The sequence below is a fragment of the Microtus oregoni genome, unplaced genomic scaffold (genome assembly GCF_018167655.1).
Source record: "Microtus oregoni isolate MIOR12 unplaced genomic scaffold, Mior012 000001F_ref0000356, whole genome shotgun sequence".
Classification (NCBI taxonomy): Eukaryota; Metazoa; Chordata; class Mammalia; order Rodentia; family Cricetidae; genus Microtus; species Microtus oregoni.
The window spans coordinates 82039306-82058649 of NW_024543060.1; the positions used below are offsets into that span (position 1 = coordinate 82039306).

The following is a 19344-nucleotide window of genomic DNA, read 5'->3' on the forward strand; positions in this document are numbered from 1 at the left end:
GAGTAAGTTCATACCATGTTTGTCTATCTGTGTCTGTGTTACTTCACTCAGGATGTTTCTTTTTTTTTCAGTTCCATCCATTTGCATTAAAATTACAAGATTTCAGTGTTTTTTTTTTTTACCACTGAGTAGTACTCCACTGTGTAAATTACCACATTTTCTTTATATGTTCTTCAGTTGAGGGAAATCTAGGTTGTTTCCAGGTTCTGGCTGCTGCAAATAGTGCTGCTATGAACACAGTTGAGCAAATGCCCTTGTGGTTTGAGTGTGCATCCTTTAGGTATATGCCCAAGAGTGGTATTACTGAGTCTTGAGGTAGATTGATTCCCAATTTTCTGAGAAACCGCCATACTGATTTCCAAAGTGGCTGTACAAGTTTGCACTCCCACCAACAATGGAGGAGTGTTTCCTTACTCCACATCCTCTCCAGCATAAGCTATCACTAGTGTTTTTGATATTACTTATTCTGACTGGTGTAAGATGGCATTTCAGAGTCATTTTGATTTATACTTTCCTGATGGCTAAGGATGTTGAACAATTCCTTAAATGTCTTTCGGCTATTTGTATTTCTTCTTTAGAGAATTCTCTGTTTAGATTTGTACCCCATTTTTGACATCAAGTTACCAAATAATTCAAATTCTTCTTTTATATTAAGTTTGCTGGTTAATTTAGACATATCTATATGTTCCTTTTTCTACTACTGCAGTCAAGACAGAGTGGTTCCATCTTGCCAAAGTTTTCCTTTTGTGATTCATCCACTACACCAATAAACAGCCCTGAAAAGCACTGCCGACACTTTTGGCACTATAATTTTACCTTTTCCAGATATCACACAAATAATTTATTCTTTTGAGTCCAGCTGCTCTTGTTAGTGTATAGTAGCAATCTGTTTTAATTGGTTCTGATTGGTGCTTCATTATAAGTGTATGTCATCATATATTTAACTCTTCCTTGGCTGATGAATACCTGTGTCTGTGGGGTCACTTCCCACTCAAACCACAAGATATAGGTATTTACAAGGATATAGATTGTCTTTTTCTTTAAAAAACGGCTTGAGGTGTGATTGGAGAACCATCTGGTAAGTATATTTTTAATTTGACACAGAATACAGAATAAACTTTTAAATTGTTTTCCAAAGAATTTTTTCTTTCTTAATATCCACACCCACAATGTGTAAGACATTCAGTTGCTTTTCATTGTCACCAGGACTTGCATTTCATCATTTTTAATTTTACAGACATTCACTTAGATATGTAGTAATAACAGACTTTGGTCTTAATATGCATACTTTTCATGGTTAGTGATGATGGGATGGACAGTTTTCAAGTTGTATTTGGCACTAATATATAAACTTTGATGATGTAACTTTGCAAATCTGTTGCTCATCTATACAATCAAGGTATTTTTCCTATGAGTCTAGAATTATGCCCACTAATTGAAAGATATTTATCAGCTATGTTTTGTGAATCTTTTGTTTTAGCATATAGTTTATATTACTGCTTCCTATCTTTCAATTTTAATTTTAAAAAGCCTAATTATTATTTTAAAACATATTTGAGCTCTTTAATTAAGCAAGGTCATACAAAATTCATCTTGTACTTGTTCAGCAGATTTTGTTGACTCAGATTTAAATATATGCTTTGTTTTGCTTTGCTTTTTTTCAAATTTATCCTCTTTTGTCTTTATCTTCCTCATTTTGGGACATTTAAATAATATTATTATATCATATTTCATTCACTGGATTATTTCCCTCTATCAAATTACTTTGACACCTTTTTTTTGTACCATTTTGTAATCAACTGAGCTAATCAGTCAGTCATTAGAAATTTTTATTGAAAAGAATCATCCATTTTATATCTGGGTTTATTTCTCGAAGTTCTTTTGTATGTCAACGATTTTTAAATATATTCTGTTCACATAAAACAGTGGAATTGTATCAGTATAGTATAATAATATATTACTAAATCATGCTGCTCTTATTTTGATAATTATTTGATTGTTATAATTTTTAGATTTTACACATATACCTTACATTCAGATATCAGTTTCTTTTAAAAGTGAATATTTATTGTGAATAAAAGATAACTTGGAAGAAACTGGCATTATAATTTTGATAACTTTGTTTTTCTAATACACATAAATACCTCAAATCTTTCATTAGCCTTTTTTTCTTGATCCTTTATGCTTTTAAGACAATATCTTATAATTTGTTAATTTAGTGTTAACTCATGTGTTTTTAATGGTCTTATAAATCTGAGTTACTTAAAAGCTCAGATGTCTTTTGACTCTGAACAACAAGAGAGTACTAATCATCTCATGCATTCCAGAACATTCCAAGAAGTGGCACTGTCTATAGTAATTTGTTCACTCAGCAATAATACAGTACACTCATGCTGTGACTTTATTGAATGGAGGTGTGAAGAACTGACAAGGGGGAAGCATTCTTACTGAATGTACCTTTGTTTATATTTCAAGGCTAGCACACACATGTATGGACAGGTAACCAGAGAAAAGCAGAAAGACACTTCTGTTCTACACATCATTCTCAGGCACTCAGTACAAGAGAAGTCCTCTTTTGTAAACACGGAGAATGATTCTGATCATCATTTAGGTTTGCTGAAACCACAGTTAAGCTGATTTTTGTTGCCTACTGCCAAGAGGGCTCTGAACTTTTACGTGACACTGTTAGTACCCATTTCTGCCTCCTTGTTGCCAATCTTATAATGCATTCAATTATTTTTATTCAATAAAAATCAAAATTATACAAACAAAATTATGTTAATACAGCATTAACTGAAAATAAATTCACCATTCTTTAGGTTCTAAATATAGGCAATCAAGCATGAATATTCATAGCATAATTAACTGGGTTACATATTCTATTTGCTCTGAAAATTGATGGTGATAAATGAAACTGCCTTGCATATGAAATTGTCTGACTATTTGCTTCAATGTTCTGTTCCATTCAGGTCTTTAAAAGCATGATTTTTATTGTTTTTGCTTAGGACAGAAAGTTACCTAAGTTGATGGAGGTATACATAAGTGATCAAATCCGTTATTCCGTTTATAAGTGAGAAAGAGAAAGACAGATAGGAAACTTGAAAACAAAATAAAACCATCAACCAAACAAAACATAATGGGCTTGGATACAATAGCATTGGGAGTCTTTCACGACTGTCAAATATATAAACTCAATGTTACACTTCCAAAGCTAAGGTGTCAAAATGGCTTTATTCTAATGCATAGTAAAACTGAAGATCAATTTACCACAAGGACACCATCTTCACTATCCATAGTAAGAAATTGCAGGGGTATTTAAATTTTGAGCATCTACATTGTTTTGTTACCTTCTGTAGCTGTGGCAAAGCAGCAAAAATGATCCCCTCTCAGAAAGTAACTATGGATGCTGTTTTCAGGAGGTTTATCCCACTGTCATTTGGTCCTGTTCATTCTGGGCCTGTGTTAAGGGAGATCATCATGGTGGGGAGTCTGTGATAGAGCAAAGATGTTTTGGAAGCTGGGGAAGACAACATAAGAAGCCAGGGCACAAGATACACTTGTCTATAACCCCACCCTCCTATTCCTTCAACTTCTATAACCTCCAAGATCAATTGGACAAAGACTTGAATGCATGATATTTGCAGAATATTACAGAATCAAAATAAAATGTTTCTGGCTGAGGCAACGGAAACTAAAGTATGAATTTAAATGCTATTTAGAAAAAAACAATGATTTCAACTTTGTATTTGTAAATCAGAGAAAAAACTGGTCACCATTTATCATTGGTAATTTTTTCACTTTGTTTAAAATATTTTAAGATTACTTCATAAAATGTGTTATCCTTTATATTTCACATTCATACTTTAAAAATTGACTATAATATTATGTACATTATTTTGGCTTTCCATCCACCCTGCTGATTCTCCCCCTACCTCCCGCCAGGTTAGTGTTAGCTACAGCTTTGGAAACAAGGTCCAACTTAATGAACACAATCCAGGCTTGCCACCTACCGCAAGCATCAAAATGAGACTATGTTTTCAGTGTCTTCAGAAACATGGAAGGAGCACTTTACCAGATGGAGTGACATTGCAGATCTCTCAAAGGTCACAGTGTAACTAGCTGTGACCTCACAACTCTCAGGGTTGCTGGATTTCAGCACATCACATCTCATTTTGAAATGACTGCAAAGCATTTTCCTAAATAGGTTTAAAGATTATTCCAATTGGAAATCCTGTAAAATAAATTAGAACTCTAAATACATTTATTGGAATTTGGAATTTATAATAATGACTTGGCTCAAGCTTAAGTCTAAAATTAGAATGCCTTTTCAAATAGAATATTTGAATTCTGTGTTTTTTTTCAGCTGTGTTCCACTTTTACTTTAAAAAGGAAAATTAAAAACTGATCTATTTTTCTAATTCCTTCCAGATTGAATGGTACTAATATTTTCAGCTATGAGAAACATATTGAATTTTTCTGTTTTCATGATCCAAATTACTTTCCTGTTTCTATTTGTTTTTGGAAATGATGTAAGTTGTAGGTTTTAATATATATATAATATGTATATATATATATATATATATGTTTTGCTCTTTTCCTCCCCATTCACCCCTAGCTCTCTTTTCTTCCCTTCTCTCCTCAGTGGCTCCATATTTGCTTTCATGTTACACGTATTACTTTTTGGAGCCTCCTTAAATGCATGTTCCCTATTGTGGCCCCTCTTCTAGTTTCATGACCTATACCAACACTCACTGCCACAGAACTGTATATTAATACAATTTCAAAGCTAGCACCACACATAGTGGAGAGCATGTGGCATCTTTCTCTCTGAGTCTGTGTTGCTATACTTAATATAATAATTTCAAGATTCACTCATGTGCCTGCCAACTTAGCAATTTCATTTTTCCTTATGTCTGAATTAAATTCTGTTATGTATCTGTACCATATTTTCATTATTCATTCATCAATGATGAACATCACAAATGATTCTACTCCCTATGAATAGGCTAGAGATAAGCGAGGCTGGGAAAGAATCTCATGGGTAGGAGTTAGAGACCTTTGGGTATGTACCTAAGACTTGTATTGGAAGATCTTCTGGTAGTTCAGTATTTAGTTGCTTTTGAAACTTTAATACTTACTTCCCTGGTGGCTATACCAGTTTATACTCTCAATGAATAAGGGTTTCCCCTTTCTCCAGACCCTAGTCAATATTCATTGCCATTTGTTTCCTATAGGATAGACACTCTAACTTCAGTGTGGGAGAAGCTCAATGCCGCCAATTTACATTTACCTGATGGGTGAAGATGTTGAACAGTTTTTAAAATTAGTGTGCATTATTTAAAATAATGGTGCAGCATTAGTGAAAATATCTGCCTTCCAAGTTAGTTTCAAAATAGGAAAACTTTCATCAGGAAAAAAAAATCAAAATTCAAAGTAGAACGTAGCAACAAAGACATTAAAATAGAAATTCAAAATCTTAAAATAATCCATTTTCGCTTCTGTATTATGTATTCCATACATTTATCAGTTACTCTATCACAATGATATGGTATGAGTAGTTTTTCATTGAGCATTATATGAATGTAGGTATCACATGTCATGTGTTTAATGGATGTGCTAATGTCCTACTGTTTTTCATAAAAGATTTTAATTGTATCAATTTGTTTTCATTTGATGGTGTCTGGAATAGAGAGATGGTACTTAATAAACAGGTTAATATATTCAAGGATATATGTACTTAATCCATAATTATCTCTAGTCATCAATTTGGCACAAACCTGATTTTACCTGGAAAGAGGGAACTTCATCTAAAGAACTAATTACCTTAATCAGACTGGCTTATGTACAGGTAAATCTTTGAGACACTTTCTTATTTACTAATTGGTATAGGAGGACCAAGCCTATTTTGGGGAATCCCATCCCTAGGTATTTGCATTTGACCTGCATAAGAAAGCTACATGGGGAATCAAGAGGTCTTAAGCCAGTAAGCATCTTTCCTTTATGGTTCCCTGTGTGTTTCTGCCTTGAGCTCCTGCCCTGAATTCCATTGGTAATTGACATGTCTCATTTTTCCACAGCAAAATGAAAAGGAATGTAGGACACTCAAGTACATTTTGAAAGATCATAGTGGTATATGAAAGAATTGAGATACTTTGTGTTAATAGTTCCTTAGGTATCTTAGTATAGAGTGTTCTTGAAATGTAATTTGTAAGCATTATTGTTTATGGTCAAAGTTAAAAGAAATATGAGTTGATTTAAATTGAAGTCAGGTAAAATTATGAAGAAAATAATACTTGAGAGGGGACAGAAAACTCCAATCCCATAGTGAAGCATCTTAGAGACCTTTGGACACCACAGATTTCATAATGAATTTATGGTTACATGCCTTTGAAAGCTGAATTTTTGTGTCATTTTAAAATGGATTGTATGATTTAAATTTTTTCATTAAAGAGTGACACTTTTGGTTTGTACAAAGCCTTTTTTGATCACACCAAAAGGTGATACAGGCCTTCCATTTAAATACTTATAGGTTGGGGCATAGAAATCAAGAGTTCAAGGTCAGTCTCAGCTGCATAATGAATTCAGGGCCAGTTTGCACTGTGTGGAATGCCATTTCTAAAAACAAACAAAGAGAAATCTTCAGATATAGATATTTCTTGAAAGGGGGAATAGATGAATAAGGATTCAAACAGGATTCTGTTCTGCAGGGTAATCCAGAAGTATGGAACTCTTAAACTGAAGCTCTGTTCCATTTGATGAGCAGGGGTTCATCCATTCATCATACCTGCAGACAAAAATAACTTTTGTCAAACATTCTCTTTTGGTATGCCTGCACATTCCTGTTAAAATACCTGGAAATGGATGAAAGCAGAAGTTTTCGTGTTCTTACATTTCATGAGGACCACTTCCTCTCTATGGTATACAGAAGAAAATGTTTTAATTCTCAGGTTGATTGTAAGAGTGCATAATTTTCACTGTTTTTGTTGGCATCTGTCTCATTTCATTCTGCATATTAGACTTAACCCCAAATCATTCAATACTAAATGAATGATGTCATCGGTCAATGTTTTCCCCCACCCCATATGTCATTGGAAGACTTGGCAAGGAACTATAGAAGTAATTCTTGAAGTTCACCTTTAAGTTCTGCAAGTTTTAAGAAATCAGAGATGGAAGTATCATACCTAGGTACAGAGCAAGGTTTTATGCAACTCCTTTTATTTGGTGAAGAATGAATTATAAAGCATATAATTAGTTTTGGACTGGAAGGATGAACACATTCTTGCTTACGCCGTTGACCTCTTATTCAAATTCTCTCACCCTTCTGTATCTCAGTGTCCTTGGTAGTGTAACAGAAGCTTCATCCACATGATTTCTGAGGCTAAGTTTCATCTTTTAAGTTTCTCTGATTCTATCACAGTTAACTCCTACACTTTGGACAGGAAAAGACAGAATAATAGTTATGTTAGTCTTTCATATGTCAGTTAAGGAAAAAAAAATCTCCTATGTGCTATGACAATCGGGCTGCTGCTGACTCTCTCGCTACCCCCCCCCCCCATTTTTTTCTGCAATGTTTTATCTTCATAAATGGAGGTAACTAGACTGACAGCACCCATGAGTTTTCATCAAGCTCCCTGGAAATATGTATGATTTTAAATAGAGTCCTCAGAGCAGAGAAGATGGTAACCATTAAGAACACAGTTGGGCAGCACAACCATGCGTATACACATACATCTCCATTGCAATTGCTCCAATTTAGAGACAATGTGGATAGCTGAAACATGTTCTCCTTCAGAGAAGTCCTTTCAAGTCAGTTTTCAAGTGAAACTCCAAATGGCTCCAGATTACAGCCAGACAGCCGCCTCCACCCCATCTCTGATGACAATTCAAGACAGCTGCTAAATTTACCATGCCTTTCCTGGAACCCTGGGCTCCATGGACAATAGCAGTCTGTGTGTTGCCAATCCCCAGGATGTACTCAACTTTTGAATTGCTGCACAGCAGTCCTGCTGATCCTTAATCCTTGTGAATACAGTGCTGACACATGGCCAAGAATTTCAGAGGATTCATTTTTAAAGGAAAAAATAGGAACAAAAGGGAAGGAAAAGCTCAACTCAACATGTTAAGACGCATCCAGTGGGGCAACAAAGCAAGAGGATGGGGATAGCTCAGTAAATACAAGCCATCCCCAACCTACAGATGGTTCTTGTTCTAAAGGTTCATTTACAGGCCTGTCATTCGGCAACTGGAATGTGTTTCTCTATAGAAACAGCATTTTTCTTCTTGTCTTAGTGACTTCTCTTAAGTGCTGGACAAGACAAATGGCAGGAAGAGGAGCTTCCCTGGGCTTCAGTTCTCGAGGGCTAAGAGACCATCATGGCAGGGAGGCAATGACAGCAGAACACTTGGTGGCAGGAGCAGGAAGCTCAGAAGGACAGATCTACATCCTCAACCACATGATGCATGGGGGTGGGTGGGACAGGGAGAAGGAGGGGGAGAGAGAAAGAGAAGGAGAAAGAGAAAGAGGGAGGGAGAAGGAGGGAGAGAGCAAGAGGGGGATTAGGGACAGAAAGAGAGAGGGGGTAGAGAGAAATAGAAGGAAAGAGAGGGGGAGACAGAGGGGGGAGAGGGAGAGAGAAGGAGGGAGGGGAAGAAGGAGGGAGGAGGAGAAAACCGGACATAGAATGAGGCTATAGAAGGCTCAAAGCCCTCCCCAGGGTATACAGGGATTCTCCCAGGTTCTCTCTCTCTCTCTCTTTTTTTCTTTCTGGTTGGTTTTTTTTTTTTTTTTTTTTTTTGGTTTTTGGTTTTGGTTTTTCAAGACAGGGTTTCTCTGTAGCCTCAGAGCCTGTCCTGGAACTAGCTCTTATAGTCCAGGCTGGCCTCTAACTCACAGAGATCCTCCTGCCTCTATTTCCGGAGTGCTGGGATTAGAGGCATGCCCCACCACTACCTGGCTTTCCCCAGGTTCTTTACGGTCTTGATCTCAATTTTTGGTAACCAAATATACCTGTTACAAGGCACTTCAGATAACCAGATTTGAAGGCAGAACTGTGTCTTACCTTTTGGTTTCAGTCTTCAGTAGTTAGAACCTGTTGTCTTCAGGCCTGTGGTGGCACGGTGGATCCAGACAGATGTGTGCAGGGTGTATCTGCTCACTTCATGGCCACCAGCATGCAGAGAGAGAAGAAGGAATGGAAGTCCCATTGTTTCTTTCAGGCTCATGTCACTACGGTCCTCACTTTCCAGTACTCCCCATCTCCTGAAGTTCCCACTGTTTTACTCTAGGCTTGGAAACAAGCCATCCATATGTGGATATTTGGGAGACATATGGCATCCAAACCATAATAAAACTAGATAAAACTATCAAGAAAGTCACCGTATTAGGAATAAAAACCCCATAGAGGACTGATCTCCAAAATATATACAGAACTCAAGAAATTGGTCATCAAAAGAATAAATAATTCAATGAAAAATGGAGTACAGACCTAAATAGATCACTCTCAACAGAGAAATCTAAAATGGTTGAAAGATACTTAAGGAAATATTCAACATCCTTAGTCGTCAGAGAAGTGCAAATCAAAACAACTCTGAAATTCCATTTTACACCTGTAATAGCCAAGATCAAGAATAGCCAAGATCAAAAACACTGATGACAACTTATGCTGGAGAGGCTGTGGGGTAAAGGGAACACTCCTGCATTGCTGGTGGGAATGCAGGCTGTTACAGCCCCTTTGGATGTCAGAGTGGCAATTTCTCAGAAAATTAGAAAACAACCTTCCTCAAGACCCAGTAATACCACTTTTGGGCATATATCCAAAGGATGCTTAGTCGTGCCACAAGGACACGTGCTCAATTATGTTCATAGCAGCTTTGTTTGTCATAGCCAGAACCTGGAAACAACCTAAATGCCCCTCAACCAAAGAATGGATAAGGAAAATGTGGTATATTTACACAATGGAGTACTTCATAGCAAAAAAAAAAATTACAACATCTTGAATTTTGCAAGCAAATGGATAGAACTAGAACATCATTTTGAGTGAAGTAACCAAGACCCAAAAAGACAATTATCACATGTACTCAGTCGTAAGTGGTTTATAAACATAAAGAAAAAAACACCATCCCACAAATCACAATCCCAGAGAACCTAGACAACAATGAGGACCCTAAGAGAGACATATATAGATCTAATCTACATGGGAAGCAGTAAAGGTCTCCTGAGTAAATTGGGAGCATGGGGACCTTGAGAGAGGGTTGATGGAGAGGGGAGAGGCAAGGAGAGGAGCAGAGAAAAATGTAGAGCTCAATAAAAAAAAAGAACCTCACATAACTAAATAGTGGTAATGTATCTTAAATTACAAATGGAACTACTCAGCATTTCATTATCAATTACCTTTTGCACCTGTGCAAGTTAAAGAATCAGAGTCTCAGAGCTTGTCCTTGTGTCTTGAGCCTGTTGAGTTTCTCCAAAGCAAAGTCACTAGGTAAAGCAAAAGTTGAATCTCTCCTTAGGAGAAACTTGGCTTCACCCATGTTCTTCAGCATCTGTGTTCATTCTCTTTTGTGACCTTGTATTGAATTAGCACCAGTGGAAACGATTTCCTTTCTATTAGCAGTCTCTACAGGCTCTTGGAAGACACGTTCCTCCTGTGTTTCAAAGCCTCCTCTTCAACCTCCCACTAAGTGGTTTTTGTTTTGTTTTTGTTTTTGTTTTTCTTGACAAGTCTGCAACCTGCCAAATAATGAGACCATCTGGGTTTGGCCTCATTCTCCTATGCCCTTCTCTCGGTTTCCATTAGGGACTAAGATCCCTTCAATCCCCAGTGCTCACCACCCAACTCATCACCGTAAAAGTGACCCTGACCTGACAAAGTTCTCAAAACACTAAGAATAGAAACATTTCTGCACATATAAAAGCAGCACAAGATAAGTAAGTAATCTTCTGGGGTTCAGGCTTTTTGACTCAAAAGTCTCATGGTAATTTAGGATTTTGGCTGCCTGCAAGGCCTGTGCTTGGCAATATAACCTCCTCAGGTGATTCTCTGTAAGTCCCAACTCCCTAGCACTTATCCTTCATAAAGGACACAAGAAGCAGCATGTACAATTTTTCTTTTAAATTTTTGCCATTTCTGTCCTTTTCTCCTTTTTTGCGGGGGCCAAGAATAGCCTTGAAACATGTCTCCTCTGCTGTAATCCCAGAACTGACCATTTTGAAAATTCAAGGGACTTTTCTGCTACAAGAAAATAGAAATAGACGGGAGGTCAGAGGTCTCTCCCTATGTTCTTTTCCTCATTTTTTACCCAACTTAAACTCAGCAGAGGAAGACAAAGGCACAGATAAGAGAAAATAATTGGATTCCGGCTTACAAAGAACAAATTAAAATGTAGCTGCTTCATTTCAGAAGAAATCCAGACTGCAAGGACTTGGCACAATGAGCACGCTGGAGATCCCTTTTTCCCTGCTCTCCTTTCTGGTTGAATCTTTGATTGGAAGACAAAGACATTTGTTTCAGCATAAGTATTATCACATATAGGACATGACGACGTTCTCAGGGGAAAAGATTTTTCTACCACCATGTTCAGTTTGCAAGGGAAGAGACAGGAAAAGCCATTTAAAAATAGAATGAGACGGGTGCTACTGAGGAATTAGGGGATGACAATTAAACTAAATAAGCAAGAAAATCTAAATATCCTCTAGGCAGCATACAGAACTGCTTTGAGTTAGTATAGACACATTCTGCTAATCTCACCACAAAATGTAAAAGAGTGAGTCCATTTCTTTTCTGGGATCATTTAGGATCATACGAGGACTAGTGAAGACATTTCTGTCACTTCAGAAAGAACAGGTGGATTTTATAGGTTACAAAGTTACTAACTGGACTCAAGATTATTTAGTACTATTATATATTACATATATATATACATATATATATATATATATGTTAGTATACATATTTATGAACCCATGCAAGTCTTAGGTAGGGAAATGCTTATTGGTGCCACAGAAGCACGAGTAACAGAAATTTTAAACTTGGGATTCCCAGAATAATTTGAAGTTAATTCTACAGGCTGGAAATTTTCTTCTACCCAGCAATTATTATTGTTCATGTATCATTGTAAATTAGGAACTTTCTGGGTCGTCTAAGTTTACTTACTTTCTAAGACTTAAGGGTCTCACCTCCTATCAATAGCGAATGTGTCAATGCTGACAAAATAGTTTCACAACACTCCATCCCTTTCTCAGGCTTTTTTTTTTTTTCGAGACAGGGTTTCTCTGTAGCTTTGGTGCCTGTCCTGGAACTAGCTCTTGTAGACCAGGCTGGTCTCGAACTCACAGAGATCCGCCTGCCTCTGCCTCCCGACTGCTGGGATTAAAGGCGTGCGCCACCACCGCCCGGCCTCTCAGGCTTTTTACATCCTTCTCTGACTCTCTTCCGTGAGGCTCCTTGAGTTTTGGAGGGGAAAAATAGATGTCTGATGATTTCTGCTCCATTGGTGGCATACCATAACTATACTTTGCCACAGTATCAGCCATCTCTTCTTAGGACCTTCATTAGCTATGAATCTTTGCAATGTGTCAGATTTATTTTAAAGCCTTTTGCTCCATGACAGATCCACAGTAATAGTAGCACTAATCTAAGGTTGTAAATACAAGATTTATTTAGCAATCAATTTGACAGGTACACTGCCTCCATTTAACCACTATGAAACCAAAAACTAACAAAACCAACAAAATAAAACAGCAGCTGATTCCCCACTAGGACTTATGACCTCCCAGCCATCACCATTTGAAGTTAACTCCATGTTAATCATCAGCAGTCTAATGTGAAATGGGCCTTCAGTAAAATGAGAAAGCACAAGTTTGCTGCTCCTGTGCTGTTAATGCTACTATTGTCCCAGTATGTGCATATTGCCTAGCATATGGTTACTGTATCCGGCAGGGTCCATAGATGATAAGGACTTCAGTTGACAATTTTCATCCAGTACCCTGAAAGACAACAAACAACACGCACATTCACTCAAGTTCTGTTACTCTAGTATGATGTGGGTTTCCCCTCTGGGTGCTGCTAATATGTTTTATTGCCATTGGTTAATAGAGAAGCTGTTTTTGGCTAATGGCTTAACAGAGTAAAGCCAGGCAGAAAATCCAGAGATGTACAGAGAGAGGAGGCAGAGTCAGGGAGACCCCACATAGCCCTTGAAGGAGAAAGAAGTGAGTTGCCAGTCAGAATTTTACCGGTAAATCACGAGCCTTGTGGTAAAATACAAAACCATGGAATTGGGTTAATTTAAGATATAAGAGCTAGCTCCCAATACTCCTAAGTGATTGGCCAAGCAGTGTTTTAATTAATACCGTTTTTGTGTGATTATTTTGGGTCTGGGTGGCCAGGAACAAATGAGCAGCCTCTGTCTACACTAGTAAACCATGACTAACACTGCACCCAAGAGCATTCTTTCTCACTCAAACATAGTACCTTCATTTAAATGCATTAACTTCTGATTTCACTGTTCATTGTATCAAGCAGTGGAAAATAAGTAAGCCCTATAGAAAACTGTGATAGAGTAAAAGAAGGGTTTTGTTTTGTTTTGTTTTGTTTATTTGATTTTTTTTTAAGGTATGAGTGGCCATTCAAGTTCATGGATTTAAAGTACAAATCAATCTGAACACTACGTTGATTATTCTAGCAATGTTCACATGGACAAAACAAAGAAAAATCTAAATGATTAGGTGGCTGCAAAATCAGGATTATGCAAGTTTAGAACAATGGCAAGAAGGAATCGACAATCACTTGCAATGAAAGAAAAGGAAAGGCAGGGATGTGGGTTTTATTCCTTTTGCAAATGAGAGCAGTACTAGCATTAGTTTCACGGGCTGTAAGTTGAAAGTAAAGCATGGGAAATGCTTCAGCTTTCCTGGTACACAAGATGCCCCCAATCAACAATCACCATTGTTGCCAGCGCTTATAAATATCTATGGCAGACAATAAAGGAAGTTAAGTAGGTGGAAGGTGATGAATCATGAGAATGCAGTGGGCTGATGGATGAAATATTTCAGTGAGAGCCAACACAATTACACTGAGAACTTGAGTAAATAAGACCAAGCTAAAGAGAATAGGAAGCTTGTAGAGAGGTTGGTGGGTCAATCGGGTGGGAGTAGTGGACAACGTGACCCAAAATCAACAGATGAGCAAGTTGTTTGCATAAAGCAGAAGTCATTATTTCAAAGCTATTAGCTTCCAACACTGAGGGAAGTTCAGTTCTTTCCTGGGGAGCCTGCTGTGAGAGGGAGGAGAAACAATGGTTTCATTTTACATGAATCAATTTCCTTGCAGGATGCTGGATTTTCCATAGAAACATAAATGGGAAGGGGGCAATTGGCAAGGAGCATTGGGATTTAAAGATAACCCGTGATTATTGATTTAAGATTCAGAGGATCAGAGTCGAAGAATATAAAAAGATGCACTTTCCCTCCTTTCTTTTGATGTTAAATTTGAGTTGCAGAGAGATACTAGAGTATGGGACAAGGATGACCAAAAGCAAGCAGTGCTTTGGCAATCATACATTGCAATATGTCAGAAACACTTAGTTGTGATCTGTAGATAAGTCCCACACTCACCTCTAAATAGTACCCTTGGGAGTCTAGGAGATAATTCATGGGTCAAGGATATTAGTGATTTACTCAGTCCAACCTTGTGCTATTTATATATTCTTACTTCATTACTTTTGATTTTGTCTACATTTGTGGGCAATTTTCTTGAACAGTGTGCTTAATTCCTTCAAACAAACAACAAAGGACTTTTCTTTTAATCTTTTCATGTAATACCAAATCATTGTACATCAGAGACTGTTAAATGCTCATTACTATTTTTGAAATTAATTCATTGTTTATCAAAAAATAGTATTTTAAGCTATGTATGTATATGTATTCCCACATATAATAACCTAATATTTTCTGTTTTAACTCACAGTAAAGCAATGAAACTTTAGGCAGAAATATGAGGTAAAGGAAAGCACCCATAAAATGAAAAATGAATGGCATTGTTTTTATATTTCCTATATAGTTGTAGAATTTTTGCTCTTTTTGAGTTTTTACATAGTATATTTTTATTTCATTTTAAATTTTTAAAAAATTTCATTCAAAAAATTTGATCATATTCTTTCCCTTCCCTGACATCTTTCCAGATCCTCCCATCATGTATGTTCTTTCTTCTCTCATTAAAAAGAAGATGAAGCAACATTAAACCAGAAAGACAAAATCTCATCAATCATAACAAAAAACTCTCAAAAGCAAACAAACAAGCCATACGGTCTCTTCTGTGTTGATGGACTACTGAGCATGATGTCTGTTCTGAATGTGGTCCTTACATCCTGCATTATGCCAGAGTTCGAGCTACAATATTTCATAGAGACTGATTTCTTCAGGACCCAAAGGTCTCCTATCTGTCTTTCACTGACAAAAACGCCGTGAGCACTTTCATACGAATATCGTTGCCGCTGGGCTCTCAACAAATCAAACACATTCTTGAATTTGGAAAGAGCTGAAAAGGCAAGAGAATGTGTAGAGAATGAAAACATCTGCTCTGTCGTGGGGCTGTGCTTGCTACCAGATTCTGAGCTTATTTATGGCGAGGATGATTTTGCTGAAGTCTCAGAAACGTTTGGTCTAGACTTTAGTCCCTGGGTAATTCTCATTTAAATCGTTGGAATTGTCTCTCCCACTTCATTTGCACAAACAAACAAGAATTTGGTGAACATAGCAAATAAATTGGCAAAAACAAGTGAGGAAAATTTATGTAAAAATATAGTCCTTTAAAGGATATTTCTGTTCCATTTCAGAGTAGGCGATTCTCTCAGACATCTCAACAAGGAAGACAAACATGACTGAGAACCTATATGAAGCATGTGTCAAGATGATCTTGATGACTTTTTTCAACTATACTTGTTCTCTTTTTGTGAATACCAAAATCTTACAAATGTCGTGTAATTTTCCCTCTTTCAGGAAAGCATGAATAAGACAGTCAACAAACATAACTATTAAATGAGCTCTTAAAAAGGTATTATTTTTCTCTCCCATTATAATACAATCAGGCAACTAAAAATAATAATAATAAGATGAAATAATAGCAAACAGAACCAGAAGAAAAAGAGCCAAAGAAAGAACACGAACACAAGAAACACATATATGTGCAGATACACACATTCATGCACACAAATCCCTTGCAAACACAAAACCAGAGACTATGATGTGTATGCAAAAGATCTGTAAGGTTAGAACAAACAAGCAAAAGCCATGACAAAGTATCAGGAGACAAGCGCCTGGAAAGATGCTGTCCAGTTTGTTTCGAGTTTGCCATCCACTCTGTGCCAGAGACCTGCCCTTAAGAGTCGCTGGTATATCCCATTAGACTCCATTGGAGAAAATTAATTGTTCTTTTCAGAGTGATCATCAATTTGATATAGCTTCGAGATCAGTGATGAGGACTAGTGTCCATTTCTACTCTCAGTGTTGGGACCCCATCTGACCTAGACCTATGTTCACTCTATGCATGATCCGACAAGCTCTATTGACTCCATGTGTGTTGTCCTTACTGTGTCTACAAGGACTTGCTGCCTTGGTGTCCTCCATCCCCTCTCACTGGGCTCCAGGATGCAGGATTCCCTGAATCCTGAGGGAAGGGATTTGATGGAGATAACCCATTTAGGCTAGGGTGTTTCATGGTTTCTTCATATTGTCTAGTTCTGAATCCCTGTATTTGTTCCAATTTACTGCAGGAGAAAGTGGAGAGGAGAAGTTGAGCAAAGAGAAGCCATAATCAGAATATATTGCAGGAAAACCATATTTTCAATGAAAATATTAAACTATGTTATCATTAAGTTTTAATTAAAATATAATTTCATGTCTTTCCCTTTTCTCCTTCTACGCCTTCCCAAGTCGGCTACCATGTTCCCCTTCAGTCAATCTCAAATCAATAGCCTCTTTTTAATTTTATTAGTGTTGTTACATATATGCACATAGATAAATACAAATATATATACATATATGTGTGTACACACACACACACACATACACACATATATCCTTCTGAGTCTGTTTAGCATGGCTTGGATATATTTGATTGCAGGGTTGTACTCTTTATGGGATAACATAGAAACCCCAGTTAGGGAGCTCATTCCTGGGAAATAATGATTGTCCTCTTCTCAACATTAATTGGTTCCTTTTAGTTCTTTATCTAGCCTTGGAGCCCAGTGAGATTTCCTTCCTCCTAGGTTAGCATGAGCAGAACTGACTTGCTTATAAATTTTTAGTTAAATATTCCATTGTCATTTGTACATATATTAGGTATGATATGATGGATCCTCTATGTTTATGTTGCTAACAAGAATATAGCAAAGATTATTAAGTATTGGACATTAGTTGGGAGCTGTGAACCCCCAGACTTTGAATTTCTTGTAAACAACGTGTTATGCTTACAGCTGCTCTGAGAACGAGACCCTCAGGAGTTTCTGATGGCAAGGGATTGGTTTCTGGTGGGTTTGGCTGGTGCCCTAGCTAGACGTGTTATACCAGCACACATTACCAGGAATGGCTTTGGCCAGTGATTCCATAACATACAAGTCATCAGGACTACAAAGCACTCAGCTCTACGTAGGGTGTCTTTATCAAATCCCTTCTTCAAGGCTCAAGCATTTATTCGCACATGCAGGCACTCAGAGAAACTGACAGCGTGCACAAGGGCTGCACAATTTCAAACCAGACAAAACTCCAGCACAGAGGAGATGTAGACACAAAGCCCTGTTCCTAACCAAGAAACTATTTTCAATAGTTTCCTCTAGGGACAAGAAACTGCTTTCTCCAACAATGTCCCTGGAATATCAACAACATCCCAGTTCAGGTCCTGTGCAAAGGTGTGGTTTACCAACACTAAATATGCTTCATGGATTTGTTTGTTGGTTGGTTGGTTTGTTTTTGTTGTTGTTTTATTTAGTTTGAGTGAGCATTTGGTTTTGCTTGGTTTCGTTTTGGATTATTTTTTTTTTTTACTTTTTATTGATTCTTTGTGGCTTTCATATCCCGTATCTAGATTTCATTTATCTCCCATCCTTTTGCTACAGCTGGTGAGGGACAGACCCGGTTCTCCCTAGTACTGCATACAGAGATCGTAGGGGATAGCACTGTGCAGACCTATCCTCTCGGCCTTCGATGGTAACAGGAGCAATGAATATCAGCACAGAGTCTACAGAAGGGCCATAGGCCTTGGCAGCAGTCCAGCTGCAGACTTTACAGTGGCCCTGGGTAGCACCCAGGCCACCCACCTCAGTTACTCCAAACTTCCTTCACCTCTTTAGGTCTGTGTTTCTCCACAGGTTATGAGCCATTCCTCCACCTCTCTCTCTCTCTCCATCCCCCTTCCCATATCCCACCGTATATTTGCTGACCATAATAATACCCAGCTGCCTGGTGCCAAAAGACTCCTAGCAGATTCATGTTTTCTTCTCCTCATTCTCCAGGGCAGGCCGCCCCAGGCAAGCATGTAGATCTACTTCTCATGCTCACTCATAATGGCCAGTTTTTTTTTTTGTTTTTATTTTCATGGAGGGGCAAGCAAAGAGTGAGGGGGGAAGGAGAGAGTGAGAGCTAGTGCAGCTATGAAAAGAGAGAGCAAGAGAGAGAGAGAGGAAGAGAGTGAGCACATGAAATTGGATGGATAGGTTGATGAGGATCTGGTAGGTGTATGAAGAAAAGAAATAGGATCAAAATGTATTTACTGAAATAATTTTTAATTAACATTATTTTAATGTTTAAAATTGGAAAAAAATTCCAAGTAAAGAATGCTGTTTTAAAAACACTTTAAACTTGTCAATAAAATGGTATTTTAAGCAAAATTATAGTAAATATTCACTAAAGACTTCAAATTATAAACACAGCCACTTAAAATAAATAAGCTATGTAAATTCAACATTTTCAAGCCTTGTGAAATTATCATACTGACGAATACTTGAGGTGACAGCAAGCCAAGTAGTTCATATTCTTGTGCGCCTGAAAAACCCACACCTGATTTTCTGGCAGAAAGGATAACAAAAGCATGTTTCCTCTACTGACATTCAGTTAATTTTCCTGCATTTTGGAGTTAAAATCTATGTGAAAAGCGTAATAAAACTGTCTATAACCAAGTCATGACTTTCGGGAGTTCGCGTTGAAGGTACCTTACTAAAGTAGTGTGAACATTTGGTTTTCTTTACTTAGTGAGTATTTCAATGGATTTTTAACTGCTGCATAGCTTTGATAAAACCGAGAGTCTTCGTTTTCAAGAACAAAATGCTCCTCCCCCAATTGAACAGGTGCTC

General features: G+C 37.4%; 1 long non-coding RNA gene across 1 annotated transcript in view; it reads left to right on the plus strand.

Moving 5' to 3' along the window:
• LOC121457082 overlaps nt 1–15385 on the plus strand; it is a 121451-nt gene extending 106066 nt beyond the window's left edge. Inside the window, exon 3 of the long non-coding RNA XR_005975676.1 lies at nt 15181–15385. This is a non-coding gene — a long non-coding RNA (uncharacterized LOC121457082). The remainder of the gene's footprint in view (nt 1–15180) is intronic.
• The last annotated feature ends 3959 nt before the right edge of the window (nt 15386–19344 follow it).